This window comes from Theropithecus gelada, chromosome 19 (genome assembly GCF_003255815.1).
Source record: "Theropithecus gelada isolate Dixy chromosome 19, Tgel_1.0, whole genome shotgun sequence".
Classification (NCBI taxonomy): domain Eukaryota; kingdom Metazoa; phylum Chordata; class Mammalia; order Primates; family Cercopithecidae; genus Theropithecus; species Theropithecus gelada.
Genome location: NC_037687.1, coordinates 4,733 through 10,655, shown reverse-complemented (window position 1 = coordinate 10,655; position 5,923 = coordinate 4,733). Strand labels below are relative to the sequence as shown.

The window sequence follows — 5,923 nt, the reverse complement described above, 5'->3', positions numbered from 1 at the left end:
TTTTTTGTATTTTTAGTAGAGACGGGGTTTCATCATGTTAGCCAGGATGGTCTCGATCTCCTGACCTCGTGATCCACCCGCCTCGGCCTCCCAAAGTGCTGGGATTACAGGCTTGAGCCACCGCGCCCGGCCTTCTTTTTTTTTTGAGACGGAGTCTCACTCTGTCGCCCAGGCTGGAGTGCAGTGGCCGGATCTCAGCTCACTGCAAGCTCCGCCTCCCGGGTTCACGCCATTCTCCTGCCTCAGCCTCCCGAGTAGCTGGGACTACAGGCGCCGCCACCTCGCCCAGCTATTTTTTGTATTTCTTAGTAGAGAAGGGGTTTCACCGTGTTAGCCAGGATGGTCTCGATCTCCTGACCTCGTGATCCACCCATCTCGGCCTCCCAAAGTGCTGGGATTACAGGCTTGAGCCACCGCGCCCGGCCTAAAGGAGGGAGTCTTGGATGAAGATTTTGTCCTGAGCAGCTGGAAAGCTGGAGTTGCTGGCAGCCGAAGTAGCTGGTTTGAGCCAGCTTGTCCACTATGGTGATGGTGATGATCCTGTTGAACGCCCTCGGGTCCACAGGCCACTGAGCATTTGGGTTCACAGGACAGGAGCAGCCAGGGCCAGGGAGAATCAGCTCAAGTGTAGGTGAAGGTGCACAGTGCACCTGAGCCTGAGCCCTGAGGCAGCCTGTCCTGCGGAGATGCGGGACCAGGGAGCTGCGAGGGAGGAGGGATCAGCCATGACAACCCCTGTGGCTAGGCCAAGTCGGAGGAGGATGGAGATGGAGGAGGGTGGTTGCTGGATTCAGCAACTCCAGAGACAGTTCTCTCCCTTGCAGCTGCCCGGGAACAGGCAAAGGAGGCGTGCAAAGCTGCAGCAGAACAGGCCGTCTCCGTCCGACAGCAGGTCGCGGTACGTGCCAGCCTTTCTCCTTTTTCCTTTGAAAAATGATGCCCCTCCTTGTGGTCAGGATCTTCCTTGGGTATCTTAGGGGGCTTGCCCTATGCTTTATATTAAGTCCTGACTTCTTTTCAGTTCACCTTTTTTTTAATTTCCTTTTTTTAAAAAAAAAAATAGTGACATGGTCTTACTCTTACCCTGCTGCCCAGGCTGAAGTACAGTGGTGCGATTATAGCTCATAGCAGCCTTGTACTCCTGGGCTCAAACGATCCTCCCACCTCAGCCTCCCAAGTAGCTAGGACTACAAGCACGCACCACCATGCCCGGCTACATTTTTTTTCATTTTTTTGTAGAGATAGAGGTCTTGCTATGTTGCCCAGGCTGGTCTCAGACTGCCTAAAGAAGTCCTCCCACCTTGGCCACCCAAAGCACTGGAATTATAGGCATGACCACTGCACCTGGCCTGCTTGCCTTTCTTAAATGACCTCATGTCATTGTCCAGTGAGGAATTGGTTTCAGCTGACCCTGAGTGTTGGTCCGAAGTTCCAGCCATAGCTCCTCTTCCCACCACTGACAGTTCTTCTTACCACTTAGGCAGCTGGATCCCAGCTACTGCTGAGGCCGGCGGGGTTCCCTCTCCCATGTGCCTCCCTGTTCCTCCCCCACATCTGTTCCTGATCTACAGCTAGAAAATGCTGCAAAGAAGAGAGAGCGAGCAACAAGTGACCCAAGGACCACAGAACAGAAACAAGAGAAGAAACGACTCAAAATTTCCAAGAAGCCAAAGGACCTGGAGCCGCCAAAAAAAGAGTTTACGCCTTATGACTACAGCCAGTCAGACTTCAAGGCTTTTGCTGGTGAGGAAGTACTGGGGCCCCATAGGGGGGCATCTGTGTGCGTGAGAGGGGAGGAAGCCAGAAAGAGACTGCAACGTAGGGGCCAAGTGAGCCCTGCGCAAGGCATGGCGCTCGCCAGGAATTGTTGGAGTAGTCCAGAGAGGCCGTGGCAATGTGGACAGTCGCCTGCAGCCTCGTTGCCACCTCCTCCACTGGAGCTCACTCTCTTGGTGGCCTCCATGGTGGGTTAGTAAGATCACCTGTCACTTCCATTGTGACCAGGGCTCCATCCTTCCTCACTGTAACTTGTGCCCATAAACCCTCTCTCTCTCTCTCTCTCTTTCACACACACACACACACACACTGAGGATTTTGTTTGTTGAAAAATCTCAAAACCTATGACATGAACCCCTATGGGTGCTGGGGCTGTGAGAGTCCGTCTGCTTCGAAGGGGCTCCAGATGGCATTCCCGACTCGAGCAGCCTTCGGCACAACATGCTCCTTTGGAAAAGAGAGCGCAGAGGCCATTCCACACAGTGGCCCTTTATACAGGAGTGTCGCCTCAGAGCCCGAGTTCCTGACGGCATCACCCAGCACAGAGATCAGAATGGACTTCCTTATGTGCAGGGGCCACTGCTGTAGCCACCTGCCCCTAACGTCCCTGCGACTAGAGCCGAGAGAAACAGGCCTGGTCTTCAGACTGCCCACAGGGACCAGGATCACCATGTATTCATTTACATGAGCCACGAGCCGCAGCCCCTCATTGTGACGGGGGTTGCGCTCTGACAGCCAAGGCTTGCCTGAGTGTCGTGGTCCCGGCCTCGCTGTGAGCCTGTGATGCCTGGTAACTCATTGACCTGACCGCAAGTCTCTCTCATCTCTTACCTTGCAGGAAACAGCAAATCCAAAGCTGCTTCTCAGTTTGATCCAAATAAACAGACCCCTTCTGGCAAGGTAAGAACTGTTCCTGGAGGATTTTAGCACGCCCGTGGCGCCTATTTTTGACCTCCTCCTCTGCTGAGAAGACAGGCCCATCCAGGAGTCCATTCCTTTGCATATCTTTTTCCTCACCTCATTTCTTCCCAAGCGCGGGCAATACCCGTCAGCTACCCCGGCAACTCATAAAACGAGGCTGTAAAAGCTGGCATGTGGTTTTAAAGGGTGTTATTCTGTGTTTGCTACCATGGGAACCACAGCTGCAGGCCAAAAGCACCCCCTTTGGGGCCAGCACAAGCCTGCATTCGCCCCACGTGGGTGTTGGTGCCGGTGCCAGGGAAACAGCATGGCTGCAGGTTCCACAGGCACGGGGACAGGGCTGCTTTGGGGCCCTCCTGTTCCTCTTGCAGCGCATCCTAGCAGCTTTGCCTTCAGAGACACAGAAACGTCCTCTCACAGGGAATCTAAAGTCACACCTGTGCTGCTAGAATCTTTGGCCCCCTGAGCTCAGGTGTGTGTTTCTGTGTATCTTGTGGTCAAGGTGCCTACCCAGCTTAAACGGTTTCTTTTCTTTCCAGAAATGCATTGCAGCCAAAAAAATTAAACAGTCGGTGGGAAACAAAAGCATGTCCTTTCCGACGGGAAAGTCAGACAGGTACGCGGTGGATGGCGGTGTGGCCCAGGGAGCCCAGTGAAAAAGCACCTGCCCTGCATGGTGCAGTCAGTGGGGAGCGAGTGCCCAGGGGTCTTCAACCAGGACGCCTCAGAGAACCTCCCACAGCCAGGTCCCTCTCGCCACTCGGAAAACAAGGGCGGGACGTGATTTGCTCTGTGCCACACATCACAGAGCCAGGCACTGCGCCCCAGGACTCAGATGCCCCTTGTTCCTGGCTTTCCAGTTACTGTGTTTCCTGGGGTCACCTCAGGGAAAATAGGTGTGAATAGTTACGAAATTTTCCTGGACCAGCCTATTAGGAATGAGGAAAAAGTAAGCACGTATGGGTTATCCTTGTTGTTGAAGAGTGGTTTGACTTGGTTTTGTTTTGGTTTGTGACAGTCTCATTCTGTCACCCAGGCTGGAGTGCAGTGGCACAATCTTGGCTTACTGCAACCTCCGCCTCCTGGGTTCAAGCAAGTCTCTCACCTCAACCTCCCGAGTAGCTGGGATTACAGGTGCCTGCCACCATGCCCGGCTAATGTTTTTGTATTTTTAGTAGAGATGGGGTTTTGCCATGTTGGCCAGGCTGGTCTCAAACTCCTGGCCTCAGTTGATCCTCCCAACTTGGCCTCCCAGAGTACTTGGATTACGGGTGTGAACCACTGCACCTGGCAAAATGTTTTCGTTAAAAACATAAAATCCTAATAATCAAGCTGACCCTGAGGTTAGGGGACTTGCCCGGGGGCAGGAAGAACAGGTCTGCCTTCTCGAGATGCTGCTCAGCTCAGCCAACTCTGGTGGGCCGCCGAGTTCTCGGGGGCCCCTGAACAAGCCATTCTCCCTCTGTTCTGCATGATTAAGGTTTGCACCGTTTTGTAAACCATCTGAGAACATCCAGCCAACCCAGAAGAAATAACTGTTGTTTTTACACTGTCTCTGCAGAGGCTTCAGGTACAACTGGCCACAGAGATAATCCTGGAAGACACGCAGCACCCGTGGACCAGAAGCACCAAATGCCAGTGCTGCTTTTGTACAGACGTATTTTTAAACCATTAAAAAATATTCTTCCTGGAAGAAAGCTGATTCCTGACTTTTATTTTGTTGCCGCCACAGCTCTGGGCAGGTTGCCATCCTGTTCAGGCAACCATCTTCAGCTGTCTGTGGGCAGGTGAGTGTGTTCCAGGGGTTATGGTGACTTCTAGAAAAATCCAGAGCTGGCTGGACACAGTGGCTCACGCCTGTAATCCCAGCACTTTGGGAGGCCAAGGTGGGCAGATCATGAGGTCAGGAGATCGAGACCATCCTGGCCAACACGGCGAAACCCCTTTTCTACTAAAAATACAAAAAATTAGCCAGGCATGGTGGCGGGCGCCTGTAGTCCCAGCTACTCGGGAGGCTGAGGCAGGAGAATGGCGTGAACCCGGGAGGCGGAGTTTGCAGTGAGCTGAGATCTCATCACTGCACTCCAGCTTGGGCGACAGAGCGAGACTCTGTCTCAAAAAAAAAAAAAAAAAAAGAAAGAAAAAGAAAAATCCAGAGCCACTCCCGAGGAGGAATATGAGACAAATTGCTGGGACTCAGAAGTGGCAGCACCTGCAAAGCAGGAGTGATGTTCATCGCTCCACTTTGAGAGGGTTCTCTGGGCAGTTTCACTTCCTTCCCGAGCCTTCAAATAACATGAATGGAGCCACCTGGTTAAAAAATGCCATCGGGAAAGGAAGTGGTAAGGTGCCCTAGAGCTAGCAGTGGCTCCTGAGGACCTGTTCTCTACTCTGTTCTGTTCTTTTTTTTTTTAAATCAACTTTTTTTTTTTTCCTGATTATAGAAGTAATAACATGTTCATTGCAGGAAATGTGGGAAATATAGTAAAATGCAAGGTCGGACGTGGTGGCTCACGCCTGTAATCCCAGCACTGTGGGAGGCTGAGGCAGGCGGATCACCTGAGGTCAGGAGTTCATGACCAGCCTGGCCAACATGGTGAAACCCCATCTCTACTGAAAATACAGAAATTAGCCAGGCATGGTGAGCACCTGCAATCTCAGCTACTCGGATGGCTGAGGCAGGAGAATCGCTTGAACCTAGGAGGCAGAGGTTGCAGTGAGCTGAGATTACACCACTGCATTCCAGCCTGGGCAGTAGAACAATACTCTCTCAAAAACAAAAGAAAAATACAAAGAGAAAATTTTAAGCATCTGTAGTCCTGCCACACAAAGATGTTTTGTTTTTTGTTTTTGTTTTTGTTTTTTTTCTTCTTTTTATGAGATAGGGTCTCACTCCGTTGCCTAGTCTGGAGTGCAGTGGTGTGATCTTGGCTCACTGCAGCCTTGACCTCCCAGGCACAAGTGATCCTGCCGCCTCAGCCTCCCACATAGCTAAGACTACAGGCACATGCCACCACACCTGGGTAATTTTTCCTATGTTTTATAGAGACGGGGTCTTGCTGTGTTGCCCAGGCTGGTCTTGAACTCTTGGCCTCAAGGTATCCTCCCATCTTGTCCTCCCAGTGTTGGGATTTCAGGCATGAGCCACCACGCCCAACTGAGATAATCTTTTAACATTTTGCTGTATTTCTTTTTTTTTTTTTTTTTTTTTTTTTTTTTGAGACGG

General features: G+C 51.8%; 1 long non-coding RNA gene across 1 annotated transcript; it reads left to right on the top strand.

Moving 5' to 3' along the window:
* The first annotated feature begins 536 nt into the window (after window positions 1-536).
* Window positions 537-4,394, top strand: LOC112612548. Its single transcript, XR_003116874.1, has 5 exons — window positions 537-898; window positions 1,572-1,743; window positions 2,615-2,676; window positions 3,237-3,313; window positions 4,259-4,394. It is a non-coding gene; the product is annotated as an uncharacterized LOC112612548 (long non-coding RNA).
* Window positions 4,395-5,923: the final 1,529 nt, after the last annotated feature.